The sequence below is a fragment of the Lissotriton helveticus genome, chromosome 1_1, assembly GCF_964261635.1.
Source record: "Lissotriton helveticus chromosome 1_1, aLisHel1.1, whole genome shotgun sequence".
Taxonomy (NCBI): domain Eukaryota; kingdom Metazoa; phylum Chordata; class Amphibia; order Caudata; family Salamandridae; genus Lissotriton; species Lissotriton helveticus.
The window spans coordinates 310,088,785-310,104,835 of record NC_136057.1 but is presented as its reverse complement, the minus strand read 5'-3'; the positions used below and the strand labels follow the sequence as shown (position 1 = coordinate 310,104,835).

General features: G+C 44.8%; 1 protein-coding gene and 1 pseudogene across 7 annotated transcripts in view; one reads left to right on the top strand and one right to left on the bottom strand.

Annotated features, from left to right (window-relative positions):
- The window catches only part of CNOT4 (CCR4-NOT transcription complex subunit 4), a 681,024-nt gene that overhangs the window by 582,521 nt on the left and 82,452 nt on the right, over positions 1-16,051 (top strand). The window lies entirely within an intron of this gene.
- Positions 1-16,051, bottom strand: part of LOC144820177 (uncharacterized) — a 38,935-nt pseudogene that overhangs the window by 19,855 nt on the left and 3,029 nt on the right.

Genomic DNA, 16,051 nt, shown 5'->3' with positions numbered 1-16,051 from the left:
CCTACGTTTTTTCAGAATCCTTCCTCTCCAGCGGAAAGGTCCCTGCCTTCCCTGGATGTTAGGAGGGTGTTGAAATTTTATCTGGTTAAAACCAAGGATATTCGTAGGTCAGACCAATTGTTTATCAATTATGGATCAGTCAGGACACGTCTTGCTACCTCTAAACAGTCCATTTCTAGGTGGATTGTGTCCTGTATACAGTTGTGTTACCAAAAAGCTGGTAAGACCTTAGGGGGTAAACCTAAGGCTCATTCCACCAGGGGCAAAGCTGCCACGACTGCTTTGCTCCGTAATGTTCCGATTGCAGAAATCTGCAAGGCGGCCACTTGGAAGTCGGTCCATACCTTTGCTAAGCATTACTGCCTGGACACTGATGCCAGGGCAGACGCTCAGGTTGGGCAGGCTTCGCTGCGAAATCTGTTCGCCCAGTAGTGGTGTTATTTCTCTTTTCTCCACCGCCGCTTTGGTGTGGGGATGGGCTTGCCATTCTATTCACTAGATTATGACTATACACAGAGATCCCCTACTACAGAAGGAGTAGTTTCTGTCCTATAACTCCAGTTCTGTAGTAGGGGTATCTCTGTTATAGTCATAAGCGCCCGCCCTCCTCCCCGGTGGAGAGATTTTCATGTAAGGAATGCTACATGTCTGGCGTGTTACGCCTTCAAAAAGAACTGAAAGTAAAAGGGACCTGCAGTGCATTCTGGGATACTGTGAAGTTCTGGAAGGTTCTCTTAAAGGCACAGTATCCTGTTTTGAGCCACATAATGGCAGCCTATGGGGCTTGTCTGTCCAGGTCTTTCTCTCTATCATTCCAGAGGGTTTTTGCTGTTAAAGCAGGGGAAATCTGGACAGGCTTTGCTGTTTGTGGATTTTTGGTGGAATTTCTAGTTGAAGTGCTGGACAGTGTAGCCTGTGGATATAGGCTGCATTATCTGTCTTTAATTCTCTCTTAAGTGTCTGTGCAGTTCTGCATTTTTCGACACCTTAAGAGAATATTTTTTGATTGCCCCGGGGTCCACGCACATGGGCGGGACTATTCACTAGATTATGACTAACAGAGATACCCCTACTACAGAATTGGAGTTACAGGACAGAAACTACTCCTTCTTACCTAAAGTGAGGTGTACACCAAAAGGGGAACAATGCAATGTTGCGTACAGTCTTTTTAATAAGTCCAAACCTAACACATTTTCACCACAACCAGTTGTTAAAATAAGCGAAGCCTCCAAATCATAAGGACCTATTGAGATGGGCAGAGGACAAGAAACTGGGTTATGAACTGGGGCGCCAGAAAATCCTACAGAAAGATTTGTTAAGCCAGACAAAGGTGCCCCAGGGAGTTTAGAGTGGATGATAGAACTCTTCGTTGCACCAGTGTCCAATAGAAACAGCTGTGAAACACCTAGTGCAATGACTTCAATATAAGGCCCATTTTGGTCCACTGGAACGGATATGACTCCCTCACTTTGTCTATGGCTGTCCTAGCTAGTATGAAAACCTTGACTCTCATCCTTGGTATAATAATCATCATTGTAATAATGGGCAGACTGAGCATTCTGCTGATCAAAATAATACATGGAGTTTTGAGGGGGAAAGGAACGCTGGTCTTGAGATGATGTACCTCGCCCCCTACCCCTGGGTGTTGACTGGTAGCCACCTCAGCCTTGCGGCCAAGGCATACCACCAGCATGCTGCAACAAAACCGGGCAACTATTCTTGAAGTGACCTTCCTCCTTACAATAAGCACATTGATTTGGACCCAATGGGACCAGAGAAAAAAGGGCTCAGGTTTTTGTAACAGCTTCTGGAATTGGGGAAGCGGCTGGAACTGGCGCTGAGCAGGACGAGGGGGATAAGCCTGTTGCAAAAGAACTTTCGTTTTTAATTCCTTCGTTTTTTTTATCAAGTTTATCCTTTTCCTCTTTATCCCTATTTTCATAATACTGAGCAGTAGCCAATATCTGAGCAGAAGAAGAAACGGCCCATGAACTTTCGGAATCCTTCAGTTTATTAGAAAGTTCGGGGAGCAAATTAAACACAAATTTATCTACAAACAATCGTTGGCCACCTTCCGTGCTCATATCCTGACCACTGTGATCAAGAAACGTCTCCTCAAATCGAGTAAAGAAGTCGGAAACGCTTTCATCTTTCATTTGCTTACAGGCAGCTAACTTATCCCAATTAACTCGCAGAGGGGGCATCCTAGTCTTCATCAAAGCAATGATCCTAGCGGGAAGGTCTGCAATTAAAGCATCAGGTTTAGCACCACCCACTTGGAGTCCATCTGCGGCAAGGATAGCAGCCCAATCAGCCCCAATTCTTGAGCATGGTCTTCTTTCCGAATCCTAGCCCATAATGGTTGTGGGACCACATTTCCCATCCACATGTCTATATCTGCTAAATTCATAATGCATACATCAACAGTCTGGGACAGCTCTTTGTAATAACCAGCAGGATTTTTACGGGGGTCTGGTAAGGATGGTTTGAGGGCCAGAACCTCAGATCTTTTCCAAGGAACATGTACCCATACACGTTGAAAGTGAGCGGGTATACCAAGTTTATTGCCCTGGGGTGCGACCGCTTTGCTCCACACCGGGGGACCCTCTCTCATAGGATAGTGTTTCAGTTTCCTTTTAACAGAAAGATCTGGTTTAGACAGAGACCGGTAGGTAAACATTGTTCTAAAGGTGACAAGTGTCCTTACAGCATCCTCAACCTCAGCACCCACAATTATCCCTTTGTTAAAGTCAGCCTGAACATCTAGCAGACCCTGGGGAGCTAATCCTAATCCCATCTCCTCCCACTCTTGTCCAAGAATGACACACATAATATCAAAAACATATCTTTGCGTTGGCGCATCTAACTGCTGGAACGTGTCCATGATATCTTGTATACCATACTGGGGACCATTCATGATCCACTTGCGGGCAAAGAGATCTAACGCATCTCGCTCTTCAGGTCTGCCTACGAGGAAGAACAGGAGTCATGTTGAACGACCCAAAGAAAGGGGACAAAAAGCCAAAAACGGTGTCAACCATCCGCTTACGAACTGAGGGGGAATTCGACATCAGGACAGTGTTAAAGGTATTAGGCGGGGCAGAATAGGGGGTGACAGGAATAAAGGGAGTCTGAGGCAAAGGAGTCTGAGGCAAAGGAGGTGGCAGGATTGGCATTACCGGAAGGGGCAGTGGCAGAGGTGCAGGGACCGGCTGGCGAACAACAAGTGGCTGAGCGGGTGGCAATAGTAGTGGTGCATTAGCACCCTGTGCATAGGGCGGGGGTAATCTCAACAGGTGGGACATTAAAGGATCCTTTTCGGGGTCAACATCTTTGCCTGCAGGGGAAGTTGGCAACACCGGATAACACTTATCTATTGCCATACGATGTTGTCTATCTGAGACCTCAATCGCATAATCAGTCTCATTGTCATTGAACTGCTGGGCAGCCTGTATAACAGTCATGCCCTTTTCCTTCCTATCTCTTTTCCTTCGTTTAATTTCGTTCTGTTTGGCTTCCTTGCGCCAAAGGCGAAAGGTTGTCAAACCTAGCTGGCCGGGCTTTTCTCTTAAACATTGTAGCTTCCAAATTATCTAATATATCGGCTCAAAACTACCATTCTGTGGCCACTGCAAAACACCATCTTTTCTCGTATAACGGACCCACACTTCATTAAAGGTGATGGGGCCTACACCATGTTTAGAATAAAGCTCATAGGTGGGAGTTCCAGCCGGAGGAATTGGACAAGAGTCCTCCAGTCGGGAATCCCTATCACAACAACAACACCATTTTCTAAACTTACTGAAACCAGGCATCGTTATTTCACTGGCTCCTTTACAAACATCAAGGGGTTAATCAATCAACACAGCACAAATGTACTCACCCCTCGGCTTCGGCTTTTGCAAGAGCTGAATGAAAAACAAAGAAGTGGGAGCTACCCACTATTACTTAACCAAATGTTCTCTTACGACAACAGAGGTTCGTCTAACGTCTCGCAATACCAGTCATCACCAAAAGGACCAAGGCAGGGCGGCAGTCAGGGCAGCAGTCACCAGCAGCCGTTGGAAAGGAGAAGCCGCTTCAAAGACCTTCTGTCCACTTTCGACATGCAGGGGTCAATCATGTGGTGCGCTTCCTCCAGAATTTCCTTGCGGGGCTCCTCATGACCCTCTGACTCGACCGCTACCTCTGAAGCCGCCCCACGATGGGCTGCCAGTTGAAGAACCAGGCCTAGAAGGGCCTGGCGGCGCAGGGCACGCCTGAAATCTCCGAGTTCACCTGCCTTGTTGTACAGAGACACGGAATACTCTGTTAGCGTAGAAAAACAAATTTATTAGCTGCAGCTATGCACAGTTGTCCCAGAACTACACCAATAGTAGGTTCTCAGGAGACTGCCCCTTCACTCCGTGGCTCCCAGTCTTTTATAACCATATACACCCACAGAAAAATACTCCCCATGCACCAAATATTAGCCAATAGGAAAACATTCAAAACAAGACACCATGTGACCAGAACGTCCCCCTTGAGTCGTGTTCTTGCCCAACCCCATAAGTCAATCAATGACAGCACCTATAGGTCAATCAGTAATGGCAGAACGTGTTTGTGTGCTTCAAAGGACAACTTGAGAAATAGGATAATGCAGGGAAAGAATACCGAAGGCCAACAGATAGTTGGGACAAGGATTAGTCAGTCTAGACAAGGATTAGTTAGTTTGGCTAGTTCCTGGAATTGGCTTCACAACAAGGAAGGGGGGTTATTTGACACGTAGCTGTACAAAGGGCAAAAACACTTGGTTTGCCAAGCTGCCTGAGTGAGGGCAACACAAAATGGCGACGGAATACAAAATGGAGTCGAAACTGAATTACCTCAACTTCCGTGATATTACAGGCCTGGCTCCTCACCGAACCGGATTGTTCTGGCACTGGTACAAACAACTATGCAGAATCAATTGTTACTGGGACGCAGACCCTCATTCTAAAGACCATTAGATGTCCAAATGCTTCCTCCTTCCCTCATTCTTTCTGACGTTGCTTTGCGACCTGAAAGGAAGAACAGCTTGCTAGGGAATACTTTACAAAGTGATATGTTGTATTGAGGGGACCAATATAAAACTAACGAGTGTAAGGCTGTAATATTAGACATTTGTTAACACTTCCAGTTGAAGCTCCACGTTGGGTATTTAAGCTTTCATATTTGGTTTTCATTTTTTAAATTCATGCTTGAAAATGTTTGCTTCTATCAGTCAGAATATCCTGTTGATAGTGTATTTGACTGCACAGTATTTGAATGCTCTGTGGGTAAAAGATGGCCACAGTATCAAAAGTATGGTGTGTGGAATTACTTTTCGTTCCCCAGCATAAGTGAAGGTCTCTGAAGTCCCTAAAAGGATAGATAGTTATTCCTATGATGTAATTGATCCTTTATGATGCTTCTCTTTATCTGCTGTTTTCAGTAGGTGTTCCGCAGCTTTACAGTCAGTTCAAAGCACTTACAGTCAAAACTTGATGTGGCTAGTAAGATTCTGAAAAGAGCAGGAGGGCCTGGGATAATGTTGGTGCGGGCCATTGGTGACCATGTCCAGTTCAGGGAAATACTATGAATTATTGTTCCAGTCTGAAGGAACTGGAAATGAGGCTCACAAATTAACTTGTATATATGGAAAGAAATTCCTTCTGATCACTTACATTTGAGATGTCAACTGATGACCCCGTTGAGGGAGATCCTTCTTCAGTTGTCTGGCTTGCCCATAATGCTTGAAGATCTTAGAGTTTTTGTGGATAATGAGTTTTGAACTGTCCTTGATTTTGTCTGCTGATATTTGCACTCTAAGATGGCGTACATGTGGTTGGTGTGTTTTAGGCATCAATTGTCTCTCTACCCTTGGCATGAACTCATTGCAACAAATATCGAGGAATTGTTTTGATGCTTCTGGGGTGGAGGTAAGGTCCGGGGGTTACTCTTCACAACCTGTTTGGTCGCGATAAAGAAATGCACAAAGAAGAATGGTCCTTGTTAGTTTGGTGCTGTGTGCGTTAATTAACAGCCAACTACTATTGTTGCCGTTAGCAATCCAATAAAGGAGCGGTTTCTCGAATTTTATCTGTATTGTTTTATTTACCTATTGAAATACCAGATACACTCCCATTATCTCTCTTCCAGTAATATAAGGTACATAAGCCCTATATTCTGAAGCACCTCTGCAATGTGTGCAAATAGCCTGGATTCAACATCTTTCAAAGAATGAGTCTCCCTTTCCAACATGGATGTGGTTATTAGTTTCCGTGGTTGAGGCTTGACTAAACCTTACGGTTATTTCTCAGTTGACTGCGAAAGCATTGAGCAAACACTAAAAGAGAAAACTGACAGCCATCCTTTTAGTGTTTGCGATATAGGAAACAGGCAGTGTCACAACATTAATGTGCTAAACGCAGCTTTTTAAAAATATCTACATCATAAAGAACACAAAGTGATCTAAGAGCAGGGCACCAGATTAACGGCGAAATCCTGGCAATTGACGTAGGTTGTGCCTTTTTTTTTTTACCAACATTGGTAAACTTGAATATAGCTGCTGTACCTTTGAAGCACACAGTCTTTAATTGGGATATGATTGAAGTGATTTATAAAGTTTGTAACAGCGAAGCTACTTTTAAACACTTGTCATACATGAGTAGATGCCGATGGATCTGGAATTTTTTAAAACATTAAACAGTACAGGTGGTAAATGTAAGATTGTGCCTAAGATCATCTTCCCCCGGTACTAGTTATGCACTGCAGCCATGCAAGTGCATTTAGGTAGTTAAAATACAAGTCTCTGTTTTACACTATCCAGATGAGTTACCGGACGGACTTGGTGCTCAATGTATTTGATTCCTGAAGCATAAATAGACTACGTAGATGTAGCCTTTTGGTTTATATATTTTTTTTAAATACTGAGTTAAGAGTATCTTGGTGCTTGATTCTGTTTAGTGTGACCACAATGGGCCACCAACTCTGGATCATCAGCGATTCAAGGAGTTAACACATACAGTTAAACTGTTCAAACCTGTATCAAGCTGTGCTGTTGAACTCAGAACTAAGTTTATTTCAGAGGTGTGATCAGTTTTGTAGTGGTTTGAATGGTTTAGTATAGTTTGTTTATTTTGATACATGTTGGACTATTGATAGATTAAGTAGTCATCCAGCTGTATTAAGTAAATGAGGCACTTGACAAAGATGGTATGATTCATGTTTTAGTACATATTGTGGTGCTATGGGCAGGTCTTTGTCTACTGGCTTTACTAGTTTGAAAGGCTGTGCAGGTTTCATGCAGAACAGGGGACAGTTAGCATTGCATATCCTAAGTATGGATGTGATTCAATGCAGGTGGGTTTACTAACATTCAATCAATCAGGTGTTTAAGCGCGACTACTCACCCATAAGGGTCTCAAGGCGCTGGGGGTGGGGAGGGGGTCGCAGGTTTCAGTCCATCAAGTAGGGGCTCTGTCGAAGAGCCAGGTTTTGAGGTTTCTTGCGAAGATGGGGAGCGATGTTATCCATCTAAGGTGGAGCGGAAGGTTGTTCCAGGCTCTGGCCGCGCGGATGGAGAAGCCTCCCGATGTGGTCTTTCTGGTGCGGGGGACCACGGCGTAGGAGAGCTCGGCTGTTCAGGTATGCTTGTCCGGCGTCGTGGAGGGCCTTGTGAGTGTGGTTTAGCATCTTGAAGGTGACTCTAGCTACGATGGGCAGCCAGTGGAGTGTGCACAGGTACTGGGAGATGTGGCAGTATCTTGGCAGGTTGAGGACCAGTCTTGTGGCGGCGTTTTGGATGTTCTTTAGCATGCGGGTGAGGTTTTTATTTATTCCTGCATAGAGTGCGTTGCCGTAGTCGAACCTGCTGGTGACCAGTGCGTGAATGGCGGTCTTTCGTGTTTGAGGGGAATCCATTTGAAGGTCTTATAGGAGGCAGAGGGTGTGGAAGCAGGAGGACGAGACTGAGTTTATCTGGCGGCGGTCCATTTTGAGCTTTGAGTCCAGGATGATTCCCAGGTTGCGTGTGTGGTCTGTGGGGGCAGGCGAGCTTCCAAGAGCGGGGGCTACCAGGTGTCATTCCAGGCGTCGGGGTTTGGGCCCATGATGAGTACTTCCGTTTTGTTGGTGTTTAGTTGTAGGCAGCTGTTTTTCATGCATTTGGCGACGGCTTCCATGCCTTCTTGAAAGTTGTCTGGCGGTGATGGGTTCGTTGGATAGGGAGAGGATGAGTCGTAGGTTCTGACGATGGGGGTGAGTGGAGCCATATAGACATTAATTAAGTCGGTCCTAGTGAATGTAAACAAATTAAAGACCTTGGTATTAAAAACAAACTTTCCTCCTAGCCAGAATGTAAGCAGCTTCTGTTTCTTAAATCATTGTTTATTTCTAGGAAACAATATCTTTTCCTCACCACTGTGAAGTTTACATGGGACAGAGACTGCTCTATTGGCTGTGACTGAGGAGGCGAGACGGATCTTGGATCGGGGGGGGATCAGTGGCAGTGATCCTCCTCGATCTGAGTGCCGCTTTTGATACGGTTCATCATAAAATTCTGTTGAACCGTCTCGTCGACCTAGGAGTGTCTGGAGAAGCCCTGGTCTGGTTCAAGTCCTTTCTATCTGACAACCTTCCAGGTCTTTGATGGCACATCCGTCTCAGCAAGCAGGCCTCTGGGGTGTGGAGTTCCTCAAGGATAATCACTGAGCCCTGCGCTCTTCAATGCATTTATGAGGCCGCTGGCTGGGATCGTTCGTCCGCATGGTATTAACATCATTACCTATGCGGATGACACCCAGCTGGTGGTCTCCCTTGTGCAGAAGAGCGGCCTCCAATCACCGCCCAATCTAGCAGTGTGTTTGGAGGAGGTGAGGAGCTGGAAGATGAGCTCATGTCTGAAGCTCAACGACGATAAGACCGAGCTCATGCTACTGGGCCCGGCGGCCCCTTCCACCTTGGAGCTGCTATGGCCCGCGAGCATGGGGGCGGTCACTGCCCCGAGAGACAACATCAAAAGCCTGGGAGTATGGCTAGATAAGTCACTGAGCTTCAACATTCAGGCCACCAAGGTGGCGGCCACCTGCTTTGGCCTCCTTAGGGTGATCAAAAAAATCCTTCCCCTTCTTCCATTTGAGGCCAAGCAGATAATCATACAGGGCCTCGTCAACGCCCTTTATCTTGGAGCACCGGACTACACCCAAAAAAAACGTCAGCTCAAAACTGTGCTGCCCGTGCGTTACTTGGAGTCCCACGAAGAACATCTATAAAAGCTAGGTTAAGAACGTTGCACTGGCTGCCTGTCAAGGACAGAGTAAAGTTTAAATCTCTGTGTATCGCCGATCAGGCTTTTTGGAAAATGGGACCAGAAATAAATCATTCTTTAATTTCTCCTTATCTCCCCAACAAGGCGCTTCGTTCCTCATCTGCATCTCTGGCTAAGACTCCTAGAATCTTTAAAGCCAGAGCAGGAGGACGTTCTTTCTCGTATAATGTATCAGGATTATGGAACACCCTCCCCCTGCACATGAGAAGCAATTCCAACTTAACCAGTTTTCGGAAGCAACTCAAAACTTTTTTGTTTCAGTAATCAGAATCTTTGTTTTTTCGTCTGAGGGCAATCCTGTTTAGTCATAGCGCCTGGACGCCTGAGGGCAACTGTAGCGCTTTACAAATTTCATTTTCATTTCATTTCATTTCATTTCACATCACATCGCATCTCATTGCAGTGGTATCTTTAACAGAGCCTATGCCCCGACCACGCTTTTTAAAAAGATGAAATTACTTTTTTGGGGGTGGAGGGGAAGGGTCGGATATGTATTCTACATGCAACACAACTGGAAAGCATCTCTTGGGCAATGCACATATGTGCCCCTGTTTCTGTAAATTAGTTGGGTTATGCCCCAATCATTGATCAGCCTTCTTCCTTTATCCAGCCTGTTCCTCTGTCTGAAATTCTCCCAATGCATTTAGCCCAGCTACTTCCTCTGGCTTAAGTTGCCCTGAATAATTACCTTTTTTTTGATAGACTTTGTCCTATACTATGGGTTCTTCCTACTACGACCAGTTCATCGCTTTGGTGGACATCACATTATTTTTGTCTCTCATCACTGCATTCAAGAGTCTGACATGGAACCCTTCCGCACTGTCAGCCGAGGTGTTGCCAAGGGCCTCTGTCAAAGGCATGTCCGTCACTGTTGCTGGATACATTATTGGAAGCCAAACTTGTGCGAATTGCTCCAGTGTTCCTACTACTTTTAGATCGCTCTGTGCACCTTCAGGGTAACCTGAATCTGCCTGATTAACTGTGCCATTTCACTCCAGAGTTTGCATGGACTTCAGCACTCATGGTCGTCATCTTCACATGGTTATCACCTCAGATCTACCATGGGCAAATGAGTGCCCAGTTGCAAGCCACTCTTTGCAAAAAGTGTCTTCCATTGTTCATCTGCTGAGAGTATTACATAAGAAACATTGAAAATTAGGGTACAGTAGAGTTCACATCCGGTTTTAGTGCTCTTTCAGCTTTTCAAAATAGTTAACATCGTTTTTTTTTTGTAAAGACTCTTGCTTGCCGCTTTCAACTTGGTGAGTGTCATTAATAGGACCAGTGTTGCATGCCGAGTTGGGAGGACTTGCTAGTGTGTTCTTCTTGAGCACAAAAGACAGTCATTGGGCACCCAAGCAAAGCATGCTTTCAAAATGAAATTGGCTGTTGGTCTTTTGTCCCGCTGTTTTTTTCAGAAATGTGAATACTATACTGAAATAACTAGTTTAAAGTGGCCTCCATAATTTGGTTAGATACGTTAGTGCAACGAAGGCAAGGATGGCAGTAGGGGTAAATAGATTAACTTCACTCACATCTGCTGTTAAAGAAATACAAATAGTTCCATCAGCCTGAGCCTAGACCTCAAATTTAATATGCATCTTTGCAGAACATTAGTGATGACATTAGTTTATTTCTTTCTGTGCCTTTGTTCGTGTATGCGGAGCTCATTCCAATTTTTTGTTCCTAAACAGTTGACGAGATTTTTGTTCAATTTGATTTTCTAGTGTGCAAGGCCACAATGTCCTCTTAGAATTACAGGGTTTACGACTTGTAGGGATTGTTGCAAACCGATAACTGTGACAGATCACCATGAGGTCTGCCTTTGGTGTTTGGGTTCGGCTCATGAATACAAGTCCTGTGAGGAGTGTAAGCCTTTATGAACCTAAAGGTGAGCCAGGAACTCAAAGTATTTCATCGCACTCTGTAATTCAATGAAGCCTTTGTTAGTATACAAAACAATTAAAAAATTCACCAGAATAGTTTGTATTGAATCCTAAAATTTAGAGTGTAGAAAAACCAGCTGTTCTCAACACTCTTATGATCTATTCTATTAAATGTTCTGTTCCAGTGGCTTATAAAAACAGGTTGTTACATTGATTTGCATCAACAGAAAACTTATTTCTTAAAATTGGATTACAAGATGTTGAGATATCGATGTACCATGAAGTTGAAGTAGAAAGTACTTGATAAAGCGCACTGCGACCAAGCGGCTTCCTGGCGCTGAGGTTTGACAAAAGCACACAGAGGCAGACCTAGGGAAATTTAAAAAGAATAAGCTTGGGCAAACAGATGAGTCTTAAGCGCTTTGCGAAACTGGGGGTAGACAATGATGGACCTGATGGTCAGAGTGAGACTGTTCCAGAAGCGGGGTGCTAGAATGGAGAACCTAGTTCCACCAACTCTGGATTTACGGAAGCGAGGGTCGTTGAGAAGGACCTGATTGGAGGAACGGAGGGTACGACTGGGAGTGTAGAGACTGATCAAAGAATTTATGAAAACCGGGGCAGTGCGGGCGCGGGCCATAAAGACTAGGCAACCCATCTTGAAAAGGGTTCTCTGAGGAATGGGAAGCCAATGAAGGGACTTGAGTAGGGGAGTGATGTGATGAAACTTAGGCAGATGGTAAATGAGTCAGGCGGCTTGATTCTGGATGGCCTGAAGACGGCGCAGTTCGTAGGCAGGAATGCCCACGTACAGGCTGTTCCCGTAATCTAGACGGGAGAGAATCATAGCCAGAACAATAAGTTTAAGGGCATCAGGGGGAAAAAAAAGAGATTTTACGGATAATACGGAGGGATAAGAAACAGGATGAAACGACTGAGCTAATCTGGGGATGCATGGATAGGTCCTGGCTAACTTTAATACCCAAAGTCCTAACTGAAGCAGAGGGGACCGGGGGAGGACCAAAGGTGGAGGGCCAAAAGGCAGCAGACCAGGCGCTGGAAAAACCACCTGTCAGGACTAACTCCGTCTTATCCGGATTTAGCTTAAGATGGTTATGATTCATCCAGTCTGAAATAAAAGTAAGGGTGGTGTGAAATTTCAAGAGGGAGTCAGGGGAAGGGGAAAAGTCAAATACAAGCTGAAGGTCATCCGCCTAGTTGTACACTGAGACCTTCATGTCAAGCAGAGAAACAATAAGGGGGTGAATGTAAAGATTGAAAAGGAGGGGGGAAAGGGAAGAGCCTTGGGGAACCCCACAGGGTACCAAGCGGGTGGGGGCAGAGAAGCCTGAGAGATGAACCGCCTGCGACCGCCATTGTAGAAAGAAGGCGAGCCAAGAGAGGGCGGTGCCCTGAATGCCCGCTGCCCTAACACGGCCGAGAAGGATGGAATGATCGACCGTGTCAAACGCAGCGGACTGATCAAGGCTTGAGGTAGGTTGGAGTCAGTCTTACTCTTCAGCTCGTCTAGGACGGAGAGGACCACTGATTCAGTCGAGTGGACCGGACGGAATCCCGCTTGGTGGGAGGCCAAAAGGTGGTTGTCCTCGATGTAAGCAGAGAGACAGGTGGTGATATGACTCTCCAAGATCTTCCCAAGGTAGGGGAGAAGAGAAATGGGCCTAAAATTAGTGGGGAGGGTGGGGTCTAAACCAGGTTTTTTTAAGATGGGGATGACTATGGCCGATTTAAAGAATGATGGGACTAATCCTTGAGATATAGAGGCATTGAGGAGAGAGAGGGGCGGATCAGGGCAACTAAGGAACAGCTCCCTTAGGATGCGAGCCGGCACACAGTCCGCGGGGGAGCCAGACTTGACTTTCCTAAGGAGTGCAAGGAAAGATTCCTTTGAGGTGGAAAGTGATCAAGAAGGGAAGACGGCAAGGGAAGGAGAGGGGAAGAAGGAAGAGAAGGCGCTGGTGGAGAAGGTAGCAGATTTTGTTTCACAAAGTCCAATTGATAAAGGATCTGTTACAATTTTTATGTGATAACTAAACAACATACCAACTCTGTGGCACTGACTTAACTACAATAATGTTTCAGAAATTCTTTTGTTACATTAGTGCTTTGGTATGTTGAGCACTTCATTGAGGACTTCATTGAGGACAGTGCAGTCACAGGGTGTTTTAAACACTATTGTAAATCAGACAGCTGTGCACTAGTAAAATATTGCATTTAGTTTGCCTCTTAGCAGGTCAATTCATAGCGATTAGCCAAGACACCCACTTATTAATACCATTCTTCCCCCTAACAGCTGCTTGTGAAGATCAGAGTTCTACTAAAAGAACTGGAATTTTCAACATTCTCACAGAATGTGCCTGCGCTGGGCGATATGCTGCTGGAGAAGTAGCTGTAGAATCATTCACTTAACTGTGCAGAAGGTTGAATGATTCTTATGTCTGTTGCTACAATGCCCTGAAGTAACGAGACCCTGAAATCATTACTTTCCATTTGCCTTTATTCTATAAAGTGTTCCAACTTTGTGTATTGTGTAGTCCGTCAGTTTGAGTTTAAAACGAGTGTCATTGCCTGATATACAATATGACTTATTATAAAATGTTGTATTCTTTTAGACTTCTAGCAGCAGATTCATCACCTTTTGAATATTATGTAGGCCTCAGACTGGATGCCGAATTGTTTCAGCAGTACCTGTGCATGCCAGAAGGCACCTTGCAGCTCTGCACTGGCGTGGTGTTCCACTCCAGAAATGACGTATGGTGTCTGTGTAGGGGCGCCATCCGCACACGGATGCCAGTAACTTTCTTTCCGCACATCCAGACGCAGATCTGGAGCGCCCTCTCACTTCTCAGAGACATTCATTCAACTACATTTATAGGGTGTAAAATGGATGTCACCTCCTAAAACGACATGTTTTAAGCCCTGTGGGGACTTTAGCAAACAAATGTCTGCGACAGATCTCCATTAGGTGTGCCTGTGGTGTCTAGGATTGAAAGGCTCTAAGGCGTGTGGAGTCTGTGTGTAAATCATCCTGAAGCCCATCAGGGAATGCCAAGTGAGACAAAACTCAAGTCGTTAAGGATAAGTAGACTCTGCGACGGGACGTTCAAAATCCTGCTCCTCGTCCAAACTTCGCTCACGTTACCATTCCCGTAGTTGCCGGAGCTGCTCCCGAAGTCCATCTTAGTCTCTTTCCAGGTCCTCAGGTAAGCGTTAACACACAAGAAGTCTAAGCAGGATGCGCCCTTCTCCTTTCCCCAATGTTCTGTGGTTGGACTCTACCCATTATGAAGATCCCAAGTCTCGGAATCTCCATATAGTATCTACCAGTATGCTTTTGGGGCTCTGCATCAGGGGACATGGGCATTCTCAAAACTGAAGTCAGCATGTTGCAGTGGCGCCTATATTGCCCCTCACTTCATTTCCGGAGCAGAACAAGGTCAATGCAGAAAAGTTTCCAGATCCAGTCTGACACCTGAGTAATATACAGAAGGTGAGGGATAGACTTTACGAGGAAGAGCGTTATTGTAGTTAAATTATTTTTTAATTGCTTTTGAATTAACTCCTTTATTAGGTACACAAAGCAACTCTTTTATATAGCTTCTGCTTTTACATATGTTGTGATTATCTTTTTGTTCTATTTAACTCTCAAAAATGATTTTCAAGCCGTAGCATACGCATGCAAGGGAGATGCAGTTACTGACAATCAATCAATCAATCACGGCATTTGTATAGCGCGCTACTCACCCGGAAGGGTCTCAGGGCGCTGGGGGAGAGGGGTACGTTACTGCTCGAACAGCCAGGTCTTGAGCTGCTTCCTGAAGGAGAGGTGGTCTTGGGTCAGCCGAAGGTGGATGGGGAGGAAGTTCCAAGTCTTGGCTGCCAGGTAGGAGAAGGATCTTCCTCCGGCGGTGGCTCTGACAAAAGCAAGTGGTGAAAAAAATAAAAAGAAAGATGTGGTCCAAACAGTAGCTCATTTGAAGGGTCCCAGTACCCATCGAAGCACACATCTATTACATTTAAATATATCAGTCTACAAATAGCTTCTTGCACATCTAACATATCTAAACCCAAATATTTAAATAGACGATTAAAAAAGTTCAGTGCCTACAAAAATGTTACTATTTTAAAATTAAGGAGGTATTAAGAAGAAAATGATGAATAATCTCAGGAAACCGGTGTGGAAATTGTGAACTTGGGCAAGATCTTTCTCATTTACTATTTAAAATCATTTAAAAATGTCACATGACTAAAAAGAAACTCTCATGCTCCATGTCTGCATTAACATCTCTAACAGGAGCTGCTTTCCACCTAAACTGAGACCTACCCAGAGTTCTCTCCTTCTGTTTTGCATTAACATCTCAATGTCCATTTATTGCAGCCTGTTCCATAGCTCCTTCTTCAGCAAAACGGCATCCACGAATGCCATACTTAATTTCTGAATATAGATTTATGGCTGTAGTCAACCATTAGAATTCTACAGCTCTTATTTCAGCAACATGGCATTTGGGTGTACCTCACATTAATTGTGGATATAGAATGTGTGCACTCTAGTTGTTACAGTAGAACCCTGGAGAATAAACTGGCATACTGCTATATCAAGTTTACTCCACTTCCAGGATTTTTCTTACTTGACTTAGGAGGATATTTGTTGATTTTAGAAAATGTCCTCGTTCTTTCATCTGGAGCATTTACCTTATTTTCCAGGAAAAAATTGTGAGAGAAAACTGTTCTCGCCTGCATGATTCATCAAATTGCAGTAGTACATCAGCATATTCCTGGAGGCAAATCATAATAGAGCTCACCGCAGTTCTTAAAA